Here is a 26,238-nt window from a genome sequence, read left to right as displayed (position 1 = left end):
ACTAGTTGTAAAGCAATCTTCTCCCTTCGTTGAGAGGCAAAATGGTATTGGGGACAGAGTGAGTCAAGAAGGAATAGATTCAAATCTTGCCTCAAATGTATACTAATTATGTGACTCTGAACAAGTCATTTAACTTCTTTCTGCTCCTGTTTCCTCATCTGCAAAACAGAGAGGCTTGATTTAAAGGACTCTAAGTCACCTCTTCTAGATCTAAAACTATAATCCAATAATACTTAGGACTTTTATTTTGCTAGTAATTAGAATTATTTCAAAATAACATAATTACATTTCTCTTTAAATACATCCATATTAAAGATAGATTCAGACTCAACCCTCCAGCCCTCCAGCCTCAATGGAACCAAAATGGTAATAGTATACAATTTAATTATTCCCCGCACAAAACAAGGTCAAGCTAAGGTATAGGGTCCCTGTGGTCTGCTAAATAAGCAATGACAGTGAAAACAAGTTTACTAAACTCTCCAATCCCAAGAATGGCCCCTCCCTAAACACAGTACTAAGGCACCTCTGAAAGTTAAATCCCTGCATGTAAACAAATGACACTATGTAACTGAAATTCTGTTAACATCTCACAGTCCAATACAGAACAGAAAACCAGGAGGAACTGAAGTAAACAATGTCACCAAATGCAGACAATAAAAGTTATTGCGCATTTACTCATAGGAAAATCATCCAGGTTCCTCATTCAGGGCTGCTATACTCCTGCTTTATCTACAATAGTTATGTACAAGCAACTTTATATATATATATATAAAAAGCTAAATTATAGTTAAATATACTATTTGAGAAATTATATATACCTTTATATATAGCCTTATATTTATATAGCATATATAACATGTATGTTAAATATATATAATATATATATCTGTATCTATACAGCTATAATACATACACATCTATAATATATAAATAACATCTATAATATATACACATATAATATATAAATATCATCTATAATATATGCATATATAATGTATAAATAACATATATAATATATAAATAACATATATACATATTTTATGTATTATAATGTCTATAATATAAACATACATGTAAATAACATCTGTAATATATATACATATAATATATAACATCTATAATATATACACATTTATAAATAGTATCTATAATATATAACATCTATGATATGTACATATAATATATTAATAACATCTATAATATATACACATATAATATATAACATCTATAACATACAAACATTTATAAATAGCATCTATAATATATATAATATAAACATCTATGGTATATGCATATATCAATAACATCTATAACATATACACATATAATATATAACATCAATAATATATACACATTTATAAATAGCATCTATAATCTATAACATCTATGATATGTACATATAATATATTAATAACATCTATAACATATACACATATAATATATAACATCTATAATATATACACATATAATGTATTAATTATATCTATAATGTGTACATATATAATATATAACACCTATACATATATAATATAATAATGTATAAAAGTATAGTTAGATATTCTACTTAAGAAGACAAGGAAATACATAATTTGGCCTCAGCTGTGTGATCCCAGGCAAGTCACTTCCACCCCATTTGCCTAGCCCTTGGCCTCATGTTTTAGTTGTTACTAAAACAGAAAGTGAGAATTTTTTTTAAAAAGGAAAAGAAATGCACATTTTAAGGATTCCTATTTGAAGTGGTTGAAATTGTGTGATTGGTGCTTACGGGGACGAATACTTGGCCGAGTAGCAAAAGCAGCCCCGTACGCTTCTCAAGGATTTGCAGTAGCCAGGGTTTTAGTGTATAGAACAGACTACCTGACGTGGATAGTAAAACTAAGCTGGTTATATTAAAGGCGATTAAGGGAGCTGAAAAATTAGGCCAAGGAGTCATAGCAAGGGACTGAAATGAACCCAAGTGACACAGGTGGAATGTGCCCTCAGGACAAGATGAAGAGGTGAGGATTCTAGGTGGGCCAAATGATTGCTTCCTGGTCTGGGTAGTCTTTGCACCCACGAGAAAGAGTCTGGACTTTGGTCCTGGGCACTGAACAGGAACCTCTCCAGGAAGCAATTGTGGCCGGACCATCACAGAACAGTGATCATAGCACAATTAAATCCACTTCCTGCTGGGAGAGGGAAGACCAAAGAAATTCATCACTCACTTGTTCCACTTCAGAAAAGAGAACTGCTCCTTGATGTAGGCATCGATCTAAACTAAAGCTGAAAGTCAATGACCCAGAGGAAGTCTGGAGAAGGATTGAAATATGCCTAAATGGAGAGCTGTGGGTGACTGTGAAATGATGGGAGGCTGGAGGTGGGGGTGGACTAGATCATCTCTCAAGACCTGCTCAAACTCTAAAATCTATGGTCCTAGAAGGTCTGTTTTGCACCATGAATAGTAAACCAATAAAACTCATTACCTCCAAAAGGTAGTACTGGCAGACTCAGAATGGAAGCAGCATCCAAACAAATATGCATGAATTCATACAAGTGAGACGCATTACAGGATATCTCAAGAAACTGCAATGTTTAGTGGATATCCTTGAGGGATAACACACTGCAATGAAAAGAAAACTCAAGTCGTAGCATCAGAAGATCTGGCTTGGGGTTCCAGCTTACTATCAGTGATATGGAACAGGCCATTTTACTTCCCTGGCCTTAGTTTACTCATTTAAAAATGGAAATAATAGGGGCAACTAAGTGGCTCGGTGGATAGAGAGCTAAACCTAGAGATAGGTGATCCTGGGTTCAAATCAGACCTCAGATACTTCCTAGATGCATATAAGACCCTGGGCAAGTCACTTAACCCCCACTGCCTACCCCTTACTACTCTTAGAAACAACTGATTCTAAGAAGGAAGGTAAGGGTTTAAAAAAAAAAAGAAAAACATAATAATTATGAATGATTAAAGTCAGACACACGAAATACATATGAAATCAACACAACTATGAGTGCCAAGAGTCAGGTCTCAATAGATAAGGAATTATCTACTAAGAGAATTTCACATCAGAAAGGAACCTCAGAGGGAAGCAAGTCCAACCTATACATAAAAAAAAAAAAAATCTTGTGGATAATGTACATCTCTGAAAAGTGGTCAGCCATTGGTTATGGGAAGACCTTTAATGTGATGAAACCCCCTCCTCCTGAGGTCTTCCAATCCATTTTTAGACCTACATGGTTGTACTTTTTTCATTATATCAAACAGTAAGTGGGAGTCAGATTGCTCAAACAATCTAAAATTTTCCAAAGAAGATTGGCAAACACTAAATGACTGCATGAAAATATTCTCCAAAGCACTAAAGTAAGAGAACTACATATTAAAATAACTTTGAGGTATTACTTCATGCCATGCAAACTAGCAAGGATGGCAAAAGATAGGAAAGGGCAAAGATGGGGAGGCTATAGAAAAACAGGCACACTGAGGCACTGTTAGCAAAATTTTGAAGCAGTCTAATCATTTTTTACCCTTACCTTTCCTCTTAGAATCAATACTATGTATTGGTTCTAAGGCAAAAGAGCAATAAGGGGTAGGCAATGAGGGTTGTGACTTGTCCAGGATCACACAGCTAGTAAATGTCAAATGCCATATTTGAACCCAGGACTTCCCATCTCTAGGCCTGGCTCTCAATCCACTGAACCATCTAGATGTACCCTAGACTGATCATTTTTAATATCAATTTGGAATTATGTAAGAAAAGTGGCTAAAATATCTATATCTCTTTTTGTCAAATTTTACAAATTTTATTTTGAAATATAGCACTTAACACACATACACAGTGGGTACTAAAAAAATTCTTATCAACTCATGGAAAATGTTTTTTATTTGAAAAAATTTATTTGATTAATTGATTTAGAATAAAATATCTATACCCTTTGACCAAATGATCCCTCTACTGGACACACAACACAAAGAAATCAAAGTTAGAAACAAAAGTCCAATATGTACCAAAATAATCTCAGCAACACTCAATAGATGTTCCTCTTGGGGAGAGGACAGCTAGGTGGTGCAGTGGATTGAGGACTGAGTTTGGAGTCAGGAAGACTCATCTTGAATTCAACTCTGGCCTCAGACACTTAGCTTGGTGGCCTTGGACAAGTCACTTAACCCTGTTTGCCTCAGTTCCTTATCTGTGAAATTAATTGGGGAAAGAATTAGCAAACCATTCCAGCACCTTTGTCAAGAAAACCACAAATGAAGAGTCAGACATGACTGAATAACATTATCATCTTGGGGAATGGTTGAAAAAACTCTAGTATTCCCCCATTGCTTAGCCCTTACCACTCTTCTGCCTTGGAGCCAATACACAGTATTGACTCCAAGACGGAAGGTAAGGGTTTAAAAAAAAAAAAACTCTAGTATTAGAATGTAATGAATTGCAATACAATAATCAGATTTATCTGATAAGATTTGTATGAATGGACAAAGAGCAAAATAAGTGGAACTGGGTACATCTAGGTAGCAGTCAGTAGAACACCAAGCCTGGAATTAGGAGGACCTGGGTTCAAATTTGGCCTCAGACATTTACTACATGTATGACCTTGGGCAAGTCACTTACAGCCAATTGCCTAGCCCTTACCATTCTTCTGCCAGTGGAAAAATAAGGGTTTTAAAAAAATAAGTGTAATCAAAAGAACCATATACACAGTGAATGTAAAAGTTGAACTCTGAGTAATTGAAAAACCAATGGAGTTGCCAGAGAACAGATGAACAAATCTCTCCCCCACACAGCAGAGAGCCATGCAGAATTCTAGATGGAATGCTGTATACATTGTCAGACATTATATTGGATGTTTTTGCTTAATTGTTTTTCTTTGTCACAAGGAAGGATGAAAGAGAGAAGAGGAGTTTTAAAATGACAGTGATGGAAAGACAAAGGGCATCCCTAAAATATTTTTTAAACCTAAACAAATATTAAATAGTCTGGCTGAAGACAAAATGTTGGTTAGTGACAATAACAATAAAGAATAATGGACAAGTTCATAAATAATCAGTTTATATTTCATTTCCAAAAGAGAAACATTAGCTTAAGGAAAGATTTTATGCCTTGATCAGAAGACTAAGCATTAAGAAAATTAAGTTTAGCTTCTGGGGAGGAATGCAAGATAAGTAAAATTCATTTGTGAATACCAAACACCAATTTTGTTTCAAAATAGCTATGAATGCTCTCTAATCAAGGAATGATGCTAGGGAAACAAGTCAGTAATTAGCATATTAGTGTGAAATTCAACAGAAGATATTTGGTAATTTTTGTTAACTCTTCTTCCTAGTTGTCAATATAAGGAAATATTGTAATGTTTAAAAGAGCTTGATTGTTGCCTGCACCAGTCATTTCCCCTTAACCACTCAACCCCCACTAAATCATTCCTTACAACAAGGAAAAACATTTAAGTGAAGTTAAATGACAGAATGACCTTCTCTGATGGTGTATACCTCATTTCATATCCACCCACTGCTCAACAGAAAAGAGGAAGGTGTGTTTCCTTGTCAGTTCTCCAGGAACAAGATGGTTCCTTAGTATTAATTAGAATTTCAGAGCTTTTTAATGTTGAGGTCCCTTGTATTATTGTAGAAATAATACAAATTATTCTCTTGGTTCTGCTTTTTTCACGCTGCATCCCTTCATGCAAATCTCTCTATTTCGCCGAGTTCCTTATATTTGTTGTCTCTTATGGTGCAAAAATATTCCATTACATCCCAAACCACAGTTTGTTCAGACATTCCTTAAACAATGGGCAATGATTTACCAGTGGGTTTCCCCCCTACTATAAAGAACGTTGCTATGAATACTTTGTTATGTCTAGAATCTTTCTTTCTGTCACTGGTAGTGAGATAGATGGGTCCATAAACATAAAAGCTTAATGACTGTTCTCACATCATTCCAAATTGATTTCCAGAAAGGTTGCACCAATTTATAGCTCAATCAACAATGTATTAGTGTATCTGTCTTTTAACAGCTCCCAAAACAATTTTCAGTTTTTATCTTCTTGGATGTGTGGAGTGTTTTATGCACCTTTCTTTTATTTGTGATTTGGACAAATTCCCATTTGATTGTTGATCGTTTGTATTTCTTCTGACTACTCTTCATATCCTTCATCCACTTATTTATTGGGAAATGCCTCTGAATCATTTATATTGGTACCGATTCCTTACATCTTAGATATTAGTCTTTTATCAGTTAGTGAAGGCAAAGGTTTTTTCCCCCCCTCACACCCCAATTACTCTGCTTATTCTAGCTAGATTTTATTCTAGTTGGTTTAGTCTACACCAAAGCTCTTCATTTTTATTTAATCAAAATTGTCTGTTTTATCTTTTAGGATCATCTCCACGACTTCTTTGGATAAAGGTTCTTTGCCTAACCATAGATGTGAAAAGAATTTCATTTTATTGTATTCTATTTTTTTTTAGTTAGGCCATTCATCCATTTGGGATATTTTGTAAGATGCTTCTAATTTCTGGCAAACTGCATTCTAGTTTTCCCAATAGTTCTTGTCAAATGGAGCGTTTTCTCTTAAGTAGTCTTCTTAGTTTATCATACACTGGACTGCAATATTCAATTGTTTCTGAATATTGTCTACATAATCTGTTCCAAAAAGCAACTTTTCAATTTTTTAATTTGTACTAAAGAGTTTTAAGGATTTTGTTGTTGTTTAGACGTTTTCAATTGTGTCTGAGTCTTTGTGACCCCATTTGGGGTTTTCTTGGCAAAGATACTGGAGTGGTTTGCCATTTCCTTCTCTAGTTCATTTTAGAGATGAGGAAACTGTGACTCGCCCAGGATTACACAGTTGGTAAATGTCTGAGGTCAGATTTGAACTCAGGAAGATGAGTTTTCCTGACTTTAGGTCTGGCACTCTATCTACTATACCAACTAGCTACCCTTAGTTTTAAGGTTTACTTCTTTATAGAATAGTTGAGACTTAATAATAGTAGGCCTACTTTATCTCTATTGTATCCCCCATTATTTCTTTTTTTTTCTCAGATCATGAATTTAATTCCATAAATGTTAATTTTCACTTTCAGATATAAAATAATCCCTAGACAAAAGCTTTTCTCTGCTTTTCTTACTACTGTTTGCTTTTATTTAATTTTGTAAGAGAAATACTATAATTTCCATACCCGAGCTTTCACTCTCAGTAGTGTGAACACATGCATGGTAAATGTTGCTTTCTAATTGCGTTCTCTATCAAAACCTTTAATTCACATTCATTTTTGCCTGTTATGTAATTTCTATACTGGAAAGTCTTCTCACATTTTATTAAGGCATGTAGTCTCTGATATTAACTTCAAGAATTAGAAGTAAATTGATCATTATTCCTAAACCAAATACAATTGGCAAAACACTGGAAGGCATGATTTATAGTCATGATTTTGTGGGAAGTCTTGAGATTGCTATGGCTTCAATTTCAACACGTCCTCCTTTGGGCAAAGCAGCAACCTGGTAAGCAACTCTGCCTGGAAAATTACTCTTGAAATACTGCTTGTAGACTTCATTAAAGCATTGAAGTCACTGATGTCGGCCAGCAAAACTGTTGTCTTTACCACATGAGTGTAATCACAGACTGCAGCTTTCAGAATTTCCCCCTTCTGTCACCCCTCCTGACACAAGCTGTCCACTAAAGGATCCATGCCTGTCTGTCCGGAGATGTACACAGTTTTGTCTGTAAGGTCCGATCCGATCGCAGCTGGTGCTTTCAGTGTGCTGATCACTTTCTTAATCAGGGACGACATATCTAATTTTTATCTTGTTCTCTTTCATGGTGAAGTAAGCAAGAAAAATAAATACTGCTTGACTTCAAGCTTTTTCCCCTCACTAGACCACAGGAGGTGCCTCCACCATTATTTCCCTTGAGATTTTCATCCTTTTATTGCTCCAAATGAACTTAATTATTTGTTCTATAAAGTTCTATATGTATATTTAAATGTTCTTTAAAGTACAATTTTGATTAGTACTTTAACTGAGGTAATTAACTGAGGTAGCACTGCCATTTTAAAATATATTGATATGGCCAATCACGATGAGGAACTTCTCTCCATTTATTAAGGACTTCCCTTAATTCTATAAAAATTATCTTAAAATTGTGTTTACATAAGTCCTGGGTGTGTCTTCATCTGAGGTACTCCGTGCAATTTATAGTTATCTTGAATAGAATTTCTCTATTGTTTCCTCTTCTTTTTGTTATATTATTGGACATATTTTTTCATCAGTCTAAGGAACTCCTGGAGAGGAACTTCCTTTACCAATGCAGAGCTGACCTTGGAGACAGGAAGACCTATGCTCAAGTCCTTCCCCTGACACAAATTACCAGTGTGGCCATGGGCAGCTTACTTCTTATAAATACTGCAGAGCAATACTGGTGATTTTTGTGGATTTATTTTGGTTCCTGGAAGCTATTAGTTCTCTCAATTAGTTTCTCCACTGACTGACTCCCTAGTTTATAACAATAGCAATATTAATAATAGCAGCTAGCATTTATATGGTGCTCACAACAACCTCTGTAAAGCTTCTATTATCTTCATTCATCAGATAAGAAAGCTAAGACTGAGGGAGATCAAAGGACTTGGGATGAACTGGAACTCGGGGCTTCCTGACTCCAAGCTCAGTGTTTTGTCTATTACTTCACCAAAGTAAACCATCCTAGTCTTTGTAAATAGAGATTTTGTTTTATTTTGTTTGAGTGGGGATCCTTTTTGCCAATGTTGAAACCTTTGTGGGTCAGTAGATAGAGGGCCAGCTCTGGATTCAGGAAGACCTGAGTTCAAATTTGGCCTCAGATACTTACTACTTGTATGACCCTGGAAAAATCACTTAATCTTGTTTGCCTGTTTTCTCATCTATTAAATAAGCTGGGAAAGGAAATGACAAACCACTCCAATATCTTTACCAAGAAAACTTCAAATGGGGTATTGAAGAGTCAGGCAAAACCAACCAGTCCAAACCTTTGTATGTAGCCCATATTTCTATAGCTACGTTAAACAGCAATGGAGAAAGAGGAGCATCCTTGCTTTACTTCATCCTCTACTTATTGGGAAAGTTCCCAAGGTTTCTCCATTGCTAATAATACCAGCTTTGGGTTTTACATATTTACTTTTGATCATTTAACATTTAAATATTGTATAAATGTTTGGTATATGATACTCTAGTTTAGTGGGAACCAACTTTTCTGAGGTTCTTTAAAAAAAATCTGTAGACCAGGGCAGCTGGTAGCTCAGTGGATGGAGAACCACACCTAGAGATGGGAGGTCCTGGGTTCAAATCTAACCTCAAATACTTTCTAGCTATTTGACCCTGGGCAAATCACTTGCTCCCAATTACCTAATCTTTACTATATTTCTGCCTTGGAACATAAAAGATAAGGGTTTAAAGGTAGAAAAAAATGTGTAGATTTTTACATATATAGGCTTGAGCTATTACTACATGAATTGAAAAATTCCATGAGCAATTTACTATAAATTCAGAAGTATTTTTCAATGATACTGTATTTTATTGCTCATAGCAGTGGCTGTATGCAATTAAAAATATATAAAGTACATTTATTTATTTATTATTTATTTATTTATTATTTATTTATTATATTGAGTCATCCCAAATATTTTCTAGGGCTAAATAGGGAGAAAAGTGAAGGTAGTTTAAGAATTTAGAACTCCTTACAATAATTTCTCCTAGCTCACAAGTGTCTGTGGCCTACAGGTTGGAATCAATATTTAAGTGAATGGCAATAACTTTTTTTCTATTGTCTAAAGCAGACCTTAGTGGTAAGAGAAAATCTAGCGATGAAATATATATTCCTGCCACTTATCTATGTGGACTTAAACAAATCACATCCTCTCTCTGGACCTCAGTTCCCTCACCTATAGAAAGAGGGGACTGAACTCTGATTTCTAAGGCCTCTACTATTCTATGATTCAAGAAGAATAAAAAGGAAATATTTTTAAATAGAATATTTCCCTACTCTGAATTCCTGTAACTTTTCTGCACAACTGATTTGACGATTAACATCATATGCCCTTGGAAGACCATTAGCACTGTTATTTTAACTTATTCCTTCATAGGGGATTTATGTAAAGACATGGATAAGAACCAAGGAAATCACATAGAATGATATTTGAAAGGATTGCCATCTGTTACCATGGAGTCATCAAAGTATTAATGTAGTCATTACGTTTTAGAGATATAAATGTTAGCATTAAGGACAGACAACAGCTTAAACAAATGTGTCTGAGGTGCAATACAGGGACCCAAGGGAGAAGGAAGCCTCTCAGTTTTGACACTGCTGTGAAAAAAATGGAGGATTCTTTAAACCTAATAACTCTGGCGGCGAGAAGGAAGAAAAAAGCTTTTAAAGGAGGACAGGGACATAATCAGATAGGGGCATGACCTCACATCCACCTACTGACCTCATAGCTCCTTGGTGGTGATCATAAAAATTTCCTACACTTGGGATGTTCCATCTCTCCCCCACTTCCCTCTGGCACCCTCATCTACTTGCTGACATCATTAGGAGAGGGAGAGGGACTGGACCCTTGATTTATTTATTCATTTTTAGTACTGAGAACTCCAAGATAAGGAAACTCCTTCCATCATTGCAAGTTGGTACCTACCTTGAAATTTACACCTTTAGAGAGTTGTCTACAACACTGAGAGATCCAGTGACATGTACGACATCCCACAACCAAGATGTGCTAAGGGTCTTCCTGGCTTCAAGGTCAACTCTCTATCCATGACACCAGGCAGGAAATCATCACTGTAAACTTTCTTAGTTAGATAAGGCATTTAGCTGAATCCCTTATGCAAAAAAATAAGCTGAGGCTTAAGCAGGTGTCTTCAAGGACTAATGTATTTGTATGCAGGCCATATTTCCCCAATTCAATTAAAAAACTCACTGAGGGCAGAGACCAGATCTTGAGAATAGCTCTGCTTTCTTCAGCACCCAGAACAGGGTCTTGCACATGGTAAGCCCTCAGGAAATATTTGTTGAATTTAAACTAATCAAATTTGTTACAGAAAGACAGTCAATGTAGCTTTTTCAGTCTCTTCTGCCGCAAGAACAAGTCTCAGAATAAGATGATTAGAAAAGCAAACTAAGCCTTCCCTGGGATTACTTTGAATTACATAAGTGACTACCTCTATTTAGGTCTAGGAGATATTCAGCAAATATAATAGATAAACAGCTCTGGCGGATTTGGACACCATGCAAGAGGGACCTGAGGTTGAAGTCAAACAACCGGCTATTTATTGACTCCAAGGTAAAATTCTGAGTAAGATGATTAAAAAAAGTCACTTTAGTTTTTGCCTTTTCTAGCATTCCATGGTCTGAAGTTCATGGGCATTATCTCAAACCCATCTCCTGCCTCCATGCTGTTAAAATCATGCCATTTCCTATACTTAGATTGTCCTCTTTCCTCCTCTCCATTTTCACTTACTGAAAGCAAAGGGATAAGGGGCAGCTAGATAACACAGTAGACAGAGCACCAAGGCTAGAGCCTGGAGGAATTGGGTTCAAATCGGCCCAGGACACTTTCTGACCTGGGCAAGTTACTTAACACCAATTGCCTAATCCTAGCCATTCTCTTGTCTTAGAAGTGATACTAAAATAGAAGACAAGGGTTTAAAAAAATACAGGGACAGCTGGGTGGCTCAGTGGATTGAGAACCAGGCCTAGAGATGGGAGGTCCTGGGTTAAAATCTGGCCTTAGATACTTCCTAGCTGTGTGACCCTGGGCAAGTCACTTAACCCCCATTGCCTAGTCCTTACCCCTCTTCTGCCTTGGAACCAATTCTCAGTACTGTATTGACTCGAAGTCAGAAAGCAAGGATTTTAAGTAAATAAAAAAGTAAATTAAAAATTCAATGGACAAGGACCAGGACTGAACTGATTTTATTAGCAGAGAACTCCTCTATAAGAAAACTGTTCCATCACTGAAAAAATGATTCTATTTCTGAGAAAGGTATCAAATTATACTTGGGCATGTTTCTTTCAGATGTGCTGCAACAAGAATTGTCTGCTCAGCAATGAAAGCGTATTAAGTTTAGTTATTTTTAAGAAGTTCACTTTTTAAATAATAAAAGGGCTAGGGGGAAAAAAAGCTTATTTGTCATCATATTTAAATATGTCTATAATGTATTCCTTACTGCTTGAATCATGTGGTCATGGCATATTACCAAGGTCTAAATTGCAGGCCAGACTGTGCTGGAATGGACACAGTGGGAGAAGGGTACCAAAGAACAAGCAAAGGGAGAAGGTTGTGACCCAGCTGGCACCAAATGTGTTAGGCAAACACCCATCCTCCTCCCACCCTTCCCCTCTAAGCTGACCCTGACCCATACCACATACCAACCACCACCCTGCTTTACCGGAGCTACAAGAGAGTCCAAATCAGGAAGGGTGGAAGAAAAGGGTGGGCTTTATGGAATCCTCAGGGCCAGCTGGAAAGTTCTGATCCCTACTCTGGGACTGCTGAGCCCCTGCCCCACCAGACACATGATCATTTTTGTAAATAAATATTCTGCAATCCCAAGGCACACTGACTCAACTTTTAAGAGAACATCTTAGCCAGAACTATTGAGATGCATTCTTTGCATTAGGAAGTTACTGTAACCTTGGTTAAAAATTCATATCAAATTAATTTGATTAATCCACTGGAAAAAGGGTTTGCAATGCTGTACTATGAAAACAGTTTTATTTGGGGCAACAAGGTGGCTCAGTAGATAGAGAGTAAAGCCCAGAGACAGGAGGTCCTGGGTTCAAATTTGACCTCTTAAATGTCTCAGCTGTATGATCCTGAGCAAGTCACTTAACTTCAATTATGTAGCCGTTACTATTCTTCTGCCTTGAAATTGATACATAGTATGAATTCTAAGGCAGAAAGTAAGGGGATTTTTTTTTCACATAGACCATGTCTGGAAATGTATTTTTCATTCTGCATCTTGCATTAATCACCTCTCAGTCTGGAGGTTGGTACCATGCTTCATCAATGCTTCCCTAGAATCTTGGTTGACCATTGCATTATTCAGAGTTCCTACAGCTTTCAAATAGTTCTCCTGGTTCTGCTCACTTTATTCTGCATCGGTTTATAAAAGTCATCCCAGGTTTCTCTGAACCCATCTCTTTGGCCATTTCTTTCTTACAAGCACTTTTCAAGATGACAGGAGAAATTGAGGGTAGTACTTTAGGTGGACCACTGTGCCCAACTTTGTGGGAGTACCTGGACAAGAGGTGCATAGGATGGGCAGTCACAGATAGGTTGGGATCTGTGTTTTGGTAGGGAATATGCATTTGAAACTTATAATAAAATTCTTAATCTTTAATAATTTCTATTCTCAGTTAAGCCCCAGAAAGAGTATCTAAAGCATTTGTAGTCATATTCTAGTAATATTTATCTAATATGAGTAATCATTGAAAAAGATTTTTTTAAAGGAGTTCATCCTCAAAAGAATGATTACATACATAAACAGAGAAGCAGATAGATTGATAAATGTGTATCTGTAGATATTTAATTTAATTCACTAGGGAGTAAACAGAGGAATACAATGAAATATTTATACTTTATAATTTCAAAATTAGTTATTGACCTTTCTCTAGTCATAGGTTTCTTGGGTTTTCAATTTTACATTCATTGTTAAATTTCTAGAACTCTTCCAAGATTACCCATCTAATCCTCCTTTTTCTTTTCTGAACTCTGGTTCTAGACATCAACTATCTACTTGACATTTCCTTCTGGATGCATCTCCATTTCGTTATGTCTAAAACAGAACTCATTCTCTTCCCACCCCCCAAATCCCCTCCTCACTTCCTTGTTTCTATAGAGAGCATCACCATTTTCCAAGTCCCCTAAGAATTATCCACAATTCTTTACTCCTCCTCACCCTTCCTCATAGTCTAGCCAATTTCTGTGTCCTAGCAATTACAGTTCCAAAAGATCTCTTGCATCCAATCCATTCTTTCTAGTCACATTACAACTGCCCTACTCCAATCACTCATTCCCTCTTGACTGGATTATTGTAATAGCCTCTTATTTAGTCTTTATATCCTGTCTCCCTCCTCTACAGTCTTGCTTGGCCACACAACTAATGAACGGGCATACAATAAGAGCTTAATAAATGCTTCATGATTGGTTGTTAATGCAGGAAATTATAGACTCTCAGAGTTGAAAAAGACCTTAAAACTAACCTACTCTGATCCCTGAAAAGAAATCTTTTCTTTAAGGATCACCCAAAAATGAGCATCTAGCTTTGTCTTAAGGGTCTCTAAGCAATGGGAAATTCAGTCACATAAGACAATCTACTCCATTTTTTTTAAACCCTTACCTTCCGTCTTGGAGTCAATACTGTGTATTGGCTCCAAGGCAGAAGAGTGGTAAGGGTAGGCAATGGGGGTTAAGTGACTTGCCCAGGGTCACACAGCTGGAAAGTGTCTGAGGTCAGATTTTAATCTAGGACCTCCCATCTCTAGGCTTGGCTCTCAATCCACTGAGCTACCCAGCTGCCCCGACTACTACTCCATTTTTTTTGATAGCTTTAATTGTTTTTCCATTTGTCCTCCTTATAAGCCTGAGCTGGATACATGCCAGCTCTTAATGCCCTTCCTAAAATGTCCTACCCAGAACTGAACATAATCCTCCATATGCAATCTGACCAGGCAGAGGACAATGGGAGTGTAGAGCTTCTGTTCTGGACACCTGTTTCTTCTGGTAATGTAAATCTGCCTTCTAATTCATATGTAAAGGACATGAAGAAGAAGGATGGGAATATGAATAGATTTCAAATGATTGTGGTATATCATGCTACAGTAACACCCTACATATCCAAAACTCAGCTATTGGGCATCCTCACCTACCCAGAACATTGCTAAGAACCACAAAGTAAGCAAAAACTAAACCAAACCAAAAAACCAAAATCCTAGAGCAACCAAAATAGATTTCAATGTCTGGGCACTGAATTTCATTGATTTTACATGTAAGGGAGTCTCTCATATTCTCATTCACAGTCTAGTTACTCTTATTTTATGCACATTTATTTTTTTTTAAAACACCCATTTTCAATCTTAAAAATCAATATTCTGTACTGTATATTGGTTACAAGGCAGAAGAGTGGTAAGAGCTAGGCAATGGAGGTTAAGTGACTTTCCCAGGGTCACATATCTAGGAAGTATTTGAGGCTAGATTTGACATCAAGACCTCCTGTGCTAAGTCTGGCTTTCAATTCACTGAGCCACCTAGTTACCCCCATTTTATGCACGTTTCTAACAAACTTGGCTATTTGATTACTAGGCCATAGTCAACATGAAACTATTTAGAAGAGAGAAGGATAGATGAAGACAATGCCATTAATAGCAGCTGATAACTAGACATTAGAGAAAAAGCAAAAACTAGAGATAGCACATACAAGAGTACAAGAAGCACAACAGTCTAGGGCCATGTTGGTGAACCTATGGCATGCATGCCAGAGGGGGCTGCTCTCCCCTCCCCCCTCCACATATGCCTGAGAACATTTCTCTCATCACCTGCCCCTCTACCCAGCAACCCAATGGTAGTGCTTCTTCTCTCCCTTGTCTGGGTTAAGGCAGGGGGCTCACATGTGGCATGAGGGTTGTAGTTTGGGCACTTGGTCTTTAAAAGGTTCACCATCACTGGCCTAGGGTCATTACTGATCCCAAGGTCACCCCTGTATTATAACCACTGGGATCCCAAAGTACTGACTAAAATTTGCACAAAAAGTTAACTTGTGCTCAATATCCTCTAGTTAAGAAATAAGAGAAGAGTGAAATACATTTTGGTGATTTTCCATCTGAAGTGGTTAAAATTTTAAAACAGCATTGGTGTTTGAATGGGTCGACCATCAACCATCCTGAAATCTCGGCCATCTGACATAGTTTATTCCTCAAGGGATCTGGAAAGCAACAGTCTTACTTTACTTTCCCACTAACCACAAGTCCTTTTCCTTCTTATCTTCAGAGCTGCACAGTAACAGCTCAAGCCATTTTGATTTATTTGTTTGTTTGTTTGTTTATTCCTTTTTCTTCTTTTTTAAATTTTTTTAGTTCTCTCCTCTACTTGGATTTCTGATGCCATGAACTTTTTGCATACTTGCTGACATGAGTAAATGTGACCTGCTGTGCATCCAGTATTTGTCAGAAATGACACCCCCACCCTAGCCAAGGAGTTAAGGAAAGCATGAAGCAATGGACACAAGGCGGTTTTGTGCACAGAATTATCTTTCTCTAAAGAAATATTTGAAAGAGTTAGATTACAGAGAAACTGGCAAACAAGGCCAAACTTCTGATGACTCTCTAGATGCACTAAGGGACATAAGAAGCATTAAAAAAGTCTGCCTTCATCTGAACATTCCTTTTTTTTTTTTAAGAAAAAGATGAGTAGTTGAGAATCCAGTGAGTCAAAAAAGCAAGCATCTTTTAAGCATTATATATATATATATATATATATATATATATATATATATATATATATATATATATATATATATATATCCTTGGGATCCAAAGAAAGATTTAAAAAAGAACAGTCCCTCCCATTAAGCACTCTCCTTCTAATGAGAGAGCCAATAAAAACTGTTAGGTACATACAGAACTGAGATTAATTTGAGTTAATATCAGAGGGAAAGAACCAACATTAAGGAGACTTTAGGAAAGGCTTTTTGTATAAGATAGAATTTTAGTTGAGATTTGAAGAAAGCCAGGCAGGCAGAGAGGCAAAAAAAGGAGGGAGAGAATTCTAGGCATGGTAGACATTTAAGTAGATGGCAGTATTCATAAACCTCCAGAAATAAAAAAGATTATGTTCTCAAAAGTACAAGTGGGAGGCATCAAAAGGCAGAGGGAAGAGAACTGTGCTGAGAGGAAGTAGTCTTGGGTCCAAAGTTTAAGTTTGCTATTAACTGGCTGTGTCACCTTGGGCAAGTATTCTCCCTACTCTGGGACTCAAATTTTCCCTCTGTAAAATTGAGAAGGGTAGATTAGTTAAGCACTAAAGTCCTTTTTGGGCAGCTAAGTGACAAAGTGGATAAAGCACCAGGCTTAGAATCAGGAAGACTCATCTTCATGGATTCAAATTTGGTGTCATACACTTAATAGCAGTATGACCCTAGGCAAATCATTTAATGCTGTTTGCCTCAGTTTCCCCATCTTTCAAATGAGCTGGAGAAGTAAATGGCAAATCACTCCAGTATCTTTACCAAGAAGCCCCAAAGCAGGGTCACAAAGAATCAGACACAAGTGGAACAACTGACCATCAACAATAAAAAAGTCCCTTCCAGATCTAGAGTCTTGGAAAGCTTTAGCAAAATTTGATAAGCTCATTGCAAAAAGAGTCTTTCCATTGTTTCTATACATTTTTCTTTATCCTCAGCACTTAGTATAGTGCCAGGCAAATAGGAAACAAGCATTAATGAGGTACCCACTTTATGCTGGGTACTATGCTTAGCACTTCACAAATATTATCTCCTTGTATCCTCACAAAAATCCTAGGAGGTGGGTACTGATATTCCCATTTTATAGTTGAGGGAACTGAGGCAAATAAAGTTACTTGTTCAGGGTCACATAGCCAATCAGTGTCTTGAGTCAAATTTGAACTCAGGTCTTCTTGATTCGCTATCTAGCTGACTCATACAATAATTAATAAATCCTTGTTGACTGAATGCCTGTAGTACTCTTTGAGCAGTATAATACACCAAAGATTATGGAATTTAGAGCTGGAAGGGCAACAAGAGAGGCCATTATAGCCAATCATCCCATTTTATAGATAAAGAAACTGAGTTAAAGGTTAAGTGATTTTCTGAACATCACATAGCTAGTAAGGCAAGATTTTTTGTCTTTCTGATTCCAAATCCAGTGCTCTCTCCATTGAGTCACCTAATTGCCATGGCCTCATAACTAGTTCTCCCTGTGACCTATCACAAGTTGAAAGAAGAAAGACATAAAAGGGCTTTGAATTTAGGAGTTGGGGCAATAGCAATTTAAGGGGAACTTAAACAGAGAGAAGACCCCTAGAGAGTGACCAAAGACTTGATGTGAGAAATAAAAAGCATCATGTGGAACAAAAATTCTGAGAAAAAAGTTCATGTGGGGAAGAAAAGGAAGAAATTACAGAGGGAATAAAAGAAGGTATTTCTAAAGGCAGGACCTAAAGGTATAACCCAGTAAGAAAGGGCAGGAAGGCAGGACCTAAAGGTGTAACCCAGTAAGAGAGGGCAGGAACAAAATAGAAAGAATGGGAATGCCCAACATACTTTAATCCAGAGATAGGAAAAGTGACATCCTCTAAAAGAGCCTATGTCACAGCTTGGACAAAAGAGATGAAGAGTCTTCCTCCTCCAGAGACCTCCAGAGAAAGGGAGCTAGAGAAAGATACTAGCTTGGAAACTAGAGTGAGAGCAGGGTAGACTAGCTTAGAAGAATCTATCTGAAGACACCAAGAGGGAGTATCTGGGGACAAAAGGGGAACAAGTTGCACCTGGAAGGGCTTGCTTGGTACCTCAAAGCTGTGTGATTTCTTGTTGAGGCCATGGAGAATCCCAATGGTTTGATCATGTATAAAGCAGACTAGAGAGTAGAAATTAAGCTCAGAGAGCTTGATTCCTCTTCCCTGTTCCCTAATTCTCCAATTCTACAGGGAGCTTACACCCAACTGGACTGTCTGTGATACTTGGCAGTAATCAGGACAGAAGGGGAATATGTATTACAAGAAGTCAGAGAAAGCAAAAAGGCAAGACATAGGAATGTCCAGAGAGAGAAATCTGATCTCTCTGTGGCAGAGATCAGGTGGGGTGACCCACTCCTTCAAAAGCAAGAGAGTTGAGTTGCCCAAAATTCTAAGATACACTAAGACTGAGATAGCATCATTGAATATAAGCCTGTGTCAAGTCAAATCAAAAGAAATGTATTAGGTGCCTACTACATGCATTGCATTTCACAAAGTGCTGGGAACACAAATATAGGCAAAAACCAGCCCCTGCCCTCAAGTAAACCACAATCTGATGGGGAAGACAACATGTACACAGCAATGTACAAACAAGACCACACGCATAAACATACATATATGTTCATATGTATAAAACAAAATGGAAATAATCAAAAGAGGGAAGGCACCAGCCTTACAGGGGACTGAAAAGACTTCCTAAAGAATGTAAAATTTTAACTGAAACTTAAAAGAAGAAGGAATCCAGGAGGTTGAGAAACGAGGGAGAGAATTCTAGGCATAGCAAGAACAGCAAGTGAAAATTAATGGAGTTGGGAGATGGAGTATCTTACATAAGGAATAGCAACAAGGCCAGGATCCCTGGATCATATAACATGTAGAGGGTAATAATGCATAAGAAGACTGGAAACTAGGAGGGGAGACAAGGTTACAAGGCTACATAAATATGATTTTAAGGCTTTAAATATGATTTTTCTCTGAGTAAAGATATGGGGAATAATATAATATAGTATTATTACTAATTATTAATGATTTTGAAAAAGTAATTTTGCTAGGTGTGGTGGCACAGGTGTATAATCTCTGCTACAGGGGAGGCTGAGGGAGGCAGATCACTTGAGAATGGAAGTCCTGAGCTTCAGTGGGCTAAGCTTATTGATAGGGTCCATATTTGGTGTCTATCCTAATTCCAACACCATTGTGGTGAGTCCCAGGGAATGGGATACCAGCAGGCTACCTAGGAAGGGATGAACCAGGGCAGAAATGTAGCGGGTCAAAAGTTTGTGGGTTGATTATTCAAATAGAGCTTATAAATTGCTGCTGCACTGCCAGCCTTGGTAAGAAAGAGAGACAGAAGAAAGAGAGAAAAAAAGGAGAGAGACACACACAGACAGACAGAGACACACAGAGAGAGACAAAAACAGAGAATATATATGGAAGAATATTTCTTCATAGACTCAGTCAAACTTACCTTTTCTGGAATTCACCCTCAACTTTGTTGCCTTCCTTCCCTTACTGATACTACTCTCAGATCTAGGATCACCTTCCTCTATCCGCCATGTTAAAATCCTACCTGTCCTTCAAGACATTCTTCAATTGCTACCTGCTATAAGTAGTCTTCCTTAATTCTCCTCAAATGAAAGTAATCTCTCAAGGTTTCCTTGAATTCCCATAGTGCTCGCTTGCTCGCTCTCGCTCTTGCTCTCTCTCTCTCTCTCTCTCTCTCTCTCTCTCTCTCTCTCTCTCTCTCTCTCTCCCTCTCTTTCCCTCTCTTTCCCCCTCCCCTCTCTCTGCCTCTGTCTCCCTCTCTCCCTTACTGTCTCTCTCTGTCTCTTTCTTTTTCTCTCTCTGTCTCTCTGTCTCTGTCTCTCTCTTTTCCGTCTCTCTCCCTCTCCTTCTAATTGTCTTTATGTCTCTCACTCTCCCTTCCTCCTTCCCTCTCTCCCTCTCTCCCTTTCTCTGTCTCTCCTTTTCTCTCTCTTTTTCTCTCTCTCTGTATCTCTCAATATAAATATATAGATACATGTATTGTTTATTTATTTGTTTATATATACACATCTATAGATACAGGCTTCACATTTTAGGGTTGCTCTGTATCCTTCTTTGTATCCATCATGTGATTGTGATTACAATGAGTATTCAATAAATATTTGTTGAATGGATGAACAAATGAATAAGCTACCCTGTCATTAAAAATCATCATGCTCTTTCTTTTTATAGCACTTGTAGCATCCAGTACAGGAAATCTGTATGCCTTGGATACTTAGGAAATATTTTGTAAATTAATACTGAAGTTGCTTATTAGCTTTCAATAGCTAAATCTCACTGAATGGAATTTTTCACCCTTGTGTAATAAGATCCACAATTTGAAACTGGAAAGGACCTTAGAGATCACTTTTTTAAGCAAATAAAATATATTTATCAAAAGTGATTGCAAAACAGAGATCAGAGAAGGTATATAAAGAAGAATATATGCCAGATCACATAGAATAAAGGATTTCTCCAATTGAGAGCAAGATAACTCAGCTCAATTAAAAGGGAATGTCCTTCAATTCTGAGAGATTTACAACAAAGAATGGTATTCACCTCCAGAGAAAGAACTGTTGGAATAGGAATACAAATGGAAGCATACAATGTTTCACTTGTTTCTTTGGGTATATGTTTGGGGAGGTTGGTTCTATAGGATTATTGGCTTACAAAAATGAATAATATAGATTTGTGTTATAGGGAAGGAGACAGTTTGGACCATTTAACTTTAGAAAACTTATGTGGAAATTTGTTATTATGTGTAATTTTAAAAATAAATAAATAGATAAAAATGTTTAACGAACTGTCCTTGATTTTACCCAAGGGGAAATTCCCCATACTCTCCAGAGTAGCAATCCAGGGACAGGGAAATAACAGAGACTGCCAGTGCCATTTATGTCTTCCCAAAGCCATTTCCTTCAACAATCTGAAGCAGGGTTGGCCCCTTCTGTCTTCTCTCTAAAAGCTGGATGCCAGAAGTGTCCAAAATAACTAAAAGCATTGAGTCTCAAAGAAATAAAGAAAGCTGGAGTTCCCACAAATAGGGCAGGACAGTCATTTCTAGTGGGAAGAGACTTCCATACCAATGGGCTTTGGGACAGTGATTACAAATGAAATTAGTTTGTTTTTTTTTTACCATGTTCAGTATTTTAATCTTTGTACTGGTTAACCCATGACAATTGTTCCTCTCCTCCCATTTTACAGATGAGGAAACTGAGGTCCAAAGAAGAATAAGTGACTTACCAATGACTATACAAGTAATAAGTGGCAGAAATAAGTCTCAAACCCAGGTCTTCTGACTCCAGGTCCAGCATTCTCCAGACTGAAGACAAAAACTTAAATTCTTCTACAACTTCCTGGTCATTATTAAAAAAAAACAACTCTTACAATTCATCTTAGGATCAATACTGTATATTGGTTCTAAGGCAGAAGAGAAGTAAGGGCTAGGCAAGGGAAGTTAAGTGACTTGTCCAGGGTCAAATGTCTAGAATGTGTCTGAAGATAGATTTGAACCCAGTACCTCCCATCTCTAGGCCTGGCTCTCAACCCACTGAGCCACCTAACTGCCCCCCATATTGGTCATTATTATAATTGCCCCATTCTAGTCTGCTGAGAAGTGACCTGCATGTGTCCAGTCTAAAAAACATGAGTTTCTAAAAAACATGAGTTCTACACAGGTGGCTTTAAAGCTAATACATTGGCTGGTGCCAAGGACAACAGATTCCTATAGTTAGTGCTCGACTTACCAGTGGTCATGAGAAAAAGAGTGTCTGTATACAACCAAAGTCCTCATAGTCAGGGGATAGAGAGCTACAGGCCCTTGAAGTAAAAAAAAAGTCCCTACATCAAGAACTTGTGATATCCATATAACAACAATAGACAGAATAATAGCTTACTTTAATAGAGTGCCCAGGTTTTATCCCATTTGCTCTTCATTACAATCCCAGCAAATCAGCAGACCAGTCTTTCATTATTATCCCAAATTTTTAGATGGGGAAACAGAGATCGGACTGCTGCTATTAAGGGTTTAGAGTCAGAATTACTTCCCAGGTTTTCTGATGCCTTGTCTAGAGCTCTTCCTACAACCCTATCACATAGGATATTCTCCAGTATTTGGGGACAGGATTTAGAAGTGTGAAGGCTGGATTTGGCTCTCCCCTGATTGTAACAGTGAAAGTACTTAGCTCTTCCTTGACAGTGAAAATAAAATTATAATTCCATGTTTATTTTTAAATTTTAATCCCCAAAGGTGTTAACTCAGTATTTTAAATAGATCTACCCATTTTAACTACAAAAAGGTGTTAACTAACAAAAACAGGTGTTAACTAACTACAAAGGTGTTAACTAACCAAAAAAGGTGTTAACTAACCATAAAAAGGTGTTAACTAACCACAAAAAAGGTGTTAACTCACTACAAAAGGTGTGACACCCATTTCATACACTGAGTGGGTTGTCCTGGAAAGGAGCATGTGCTGTGATTGGTAGACATAAAAATTTAGGGGAGGTGACACAAAAGAAAAAGGTCTTTAAATAGAGGAAACAGGCACACAAGGATCAAAGGATAATTCAGTCACTTGGAGTTGGACTGGAATAGAAGAGTCACCTGGGGAGAGATTAGAAGAATCAATCACTCAGAGTTGGAGTGAAGAGAGACACTTGAGGAGAGACTGGAAAACAGATATTCAGACTTGGAGTGAAGACACTTGACTGTGGAACTCCATAATTAAATTTAACAGAAGGGTAACTCTAAAGAACAAGCAGAACAACAAAAATTTATACACAGTGGATGAGATTAGACACTGGACAAAATTTCCCCCACACTGAGCAATCTATGATCTTAAGGATTCCCAGACCCTTTAATATTTCACACACATATACACCTCCAATTCCTGAAATTCCTTGGGGAAAGGAAGTCTTTGATTCCACTGGGAGAGATAAAAGGGATAAAATGCAAATGCTGTTTCAAGTTCCACATCAACCAATCACACTGAAATGTCATCATTTTAAGGGTTGCTCATGATTGAGGACTACAACTGGGGAAGAGGGAAGCAATGTGGAGGAAACCTGGAACCAAAGTGAGGAGGTCACAGCATGGGAAAAATTGAAAATAAAGGAAAAAGGAGGCTGGGAATGCTAACAAGGAAATGTGTGAACTCTCCTACTTTTAATTTTCATTAAACAGTCATTAAAGCAGGCATCTTAGAGTGAACCTGAATTCAAAACCCAGTTCTGATGTTTATTGCTCACAGCCAAATCACTTACTCTCTCTGAGGCTCCAAGTCCCTGTCTATAAATAGGGACAACAATACTGACACAATCTACCTCACAGGGTTCCTATGAGGAGCTAAAACTGGAAATCCTGTGGAAATATTCCTTATTGTTATTTGGTAGCTCTCTTGATAATTTTCATACTCCACTAATTCATTCAAAAGCTCTTTATTCATTGTCACAGTTTTATTTCTTCTACTAGATTATGAACTCCTAGGGGCCCCATGCATATTTTTATTGAATATTATTCATTAATATCCATGAATAATCATCTATGAATATTATTCACATTCTTATTTCCTACAATGCCCAGCACAGTACCTTATGACTAATAGGAAATTAATAAATGCTTGCCAACTTGAATTAACTTCCCATTTCTGCCTAGAGTATGCACTGCTTACTTTCAAGATGATGGAGATAAATAGAAACCACATATGAAGAAAATTTTGGCCTCAGACATGTCCTAGCTGTGTGTCCCTAGGCAAGTCACTTAACTCTATTTGCCTAGCCCTTGTCTTTCTGTCTTAGAACTGTTACCTAGACAGAAAGTAAGAGGTTGTTTTTTTTTTTTAAAGGAAAATAAATGTATATCCTGTTGGGGCTATGGAAAGAATACTGGTGTCTTGAGTTGTTGTTGATCCTTTGTTTTTTTAAAGGACCAATGTCATCACAGGGTGACGTCTTAACTTGTGTGTGAATTAAATTTAAGTGAGGCAGAGATACACAAAGCCATCAACCTTACTCTCTCTTCCAGGGTCACTAAAGTCCAGTGGCAAGAAAAAAGTCAAGATTACAGGTGATGGCCCAGGATACAGTGGATGGCGTTGGATTCTTTGATATTTGAGCAAGCTCTAAGATCTCCACATGCCTGCTTCTGCTGCCTCCAAGTAGGGTGTTTGAGTCAGAGTCATAGAGTAACACTTTGGAGGGCTGGTTTCCCAATATTTGCCAGAGAAAAATATATTCCAACTAATGCCTAACCCGAGTTAAATACACATTACTTTCCTAAAAGTGAAAAAGAACAATGATATAGATCAGCTCTACTAGTCTGATGCAAAGACTTTAAATAAGATCCAATTTCCTTTTTCTGAATTTAAGATCAGTGAGCAAATTTTCCAGAAACACTCTGGCCTCCAGGGTGAATCTACTCCACTGACAGGAATTTCACTGGGAAAATTGGAACTGGTTATCCAGCAAGGCATATCTTCTATTATAGGTCGAAAAGGAAGCATCATAGTTTATCAATCAACTACTTCTCATGATTTTGTTAAGTGTATTTGACCTCCAAGACTTTTGCTATTGTTGTGTGTCCTTTCAGTCATGTCTGACTTTTTGCGTCCCCATTTTGGGGTTGATTTGGGAAAGAGATTAGAATGGTTTGCCATTTCCTTCATTAGCTCATGTTTTACAGATGAGGAACTGAGACAAACAAGGATAAATAATTTGCTCAGGATCATACAGCTAATATGTATCTGAAGCTAGATTTGAACTCAGGAAGATGAGTCTTCCTAATTCCATGCCCAGTGCTCTATGCTCTGAGGCACCTACTTGCCCTCTGGGACTTCCACAACTATATGCCCAATGCTAAGGACGGTGCTGTTTGATCTTTTCGGTCATATTCAACTCATCATGACCCCATTTGGGGATTTCTAAACAAAGATGTTGGAGTGGTTGGCCATTTCCTTTTCCTGGTCATTTGATAGATAAGGAAACTGAAGCAAACAGGGTTAAGTGATTTGCCCAGGGCCATATGGGTAATATAAATGTCTGAGGCTGGATTTGAATTTAGATCTTCCTGGATCCAGGCCCACTAGTGTCACCTAGCTGCCTTTAGCTAAGGGTGCCCTCCCCACTAAAAAAAAAAGTCAGTCTGAGAATAGAATTGCACTAGCAGAAGACTAGATCAAACTACCTCTCTTCTGATGCATTTTTAGAAAGTCCCGAGTACTCTGGCAAGATGAGGCTTCTTCTTTTCTACATCTCTCCCCAGTTTCCAGTATTGAACAGTTCTATTTTCTGTTTGTTATTTAACACTTTGAGAAAAGGTAGAATTCAAGGAGGAATGTTTAGAAAACATACACGCATCTGGGACTTGGACATCTTTCCAGTAAACATCATATATCATGTATTAAAGTTATCCATGTTTGAATTTATACCACAAAGGTAGAGCTTGATTGTGTCTTCATTGAACTTGATATCTTACCCAGTTCCAAGCTCAGAGTTCTCAGCAGAGGAGGTATTCAATAAATGTTGAAATGAAAGAAGTCAAGGAAAAGAAGGTAGCTAGGGAGGTGGTACAATGGATAGAGAGCCAAGTTTGGAGTCAGAAGACTCATCTTCATGAGTCCGAATCTGGCCTCATATACTTAGTTGTGTGACCCTGGGCAAGTCTCTTAACTCTGATTGTCTAACCCTTGCTAGTCACTTGTCTTAGAATTAGTACTGACAGAAGGTAAGGTTTAAAGAAATGAATA

The 26,238-nt window shown here is 37.4% G+C and overlaps 1 protein-coding gene and 1 pseudogene across 3 annotated transcripts in view; both read right to left on the bottom strand.

The window, feature by feature from the left end:
• Positions 1–26,238, bottom strand: part of PDE8A (phosphodiesterase 8A) — a 275,867-nt gene that overhangs the window by 146,540 nt on the left and 103,089 nt on the right. The gene's annotated exons all lie outside the window — the stretch shown is intronic.
• LOC130455523 (2-iminobutanoate/2-iminopropanoate deaminase-like) lies at positions 1,433–8,406 on the bottom strand (annotated as a pseudogene).

Source organism: Monodelphis domestica, chromosome 1 (genome assembly GCF_027887165.1).
Source record: "Monodelphis domestica isolate mMonDom1 chromosome 1, mMonDom1.pri, whole genome shotgun sequence".
Lineage (NCBI taxonomy): Eukaryota > Metazoa > Chordata > Mammalia > Didelphimorphia > Didelphidae > Monodelphis > Monodelphis domestica.
This window is presented reverse-complemented; position numbering and strand designations above follow the sequence as displayed.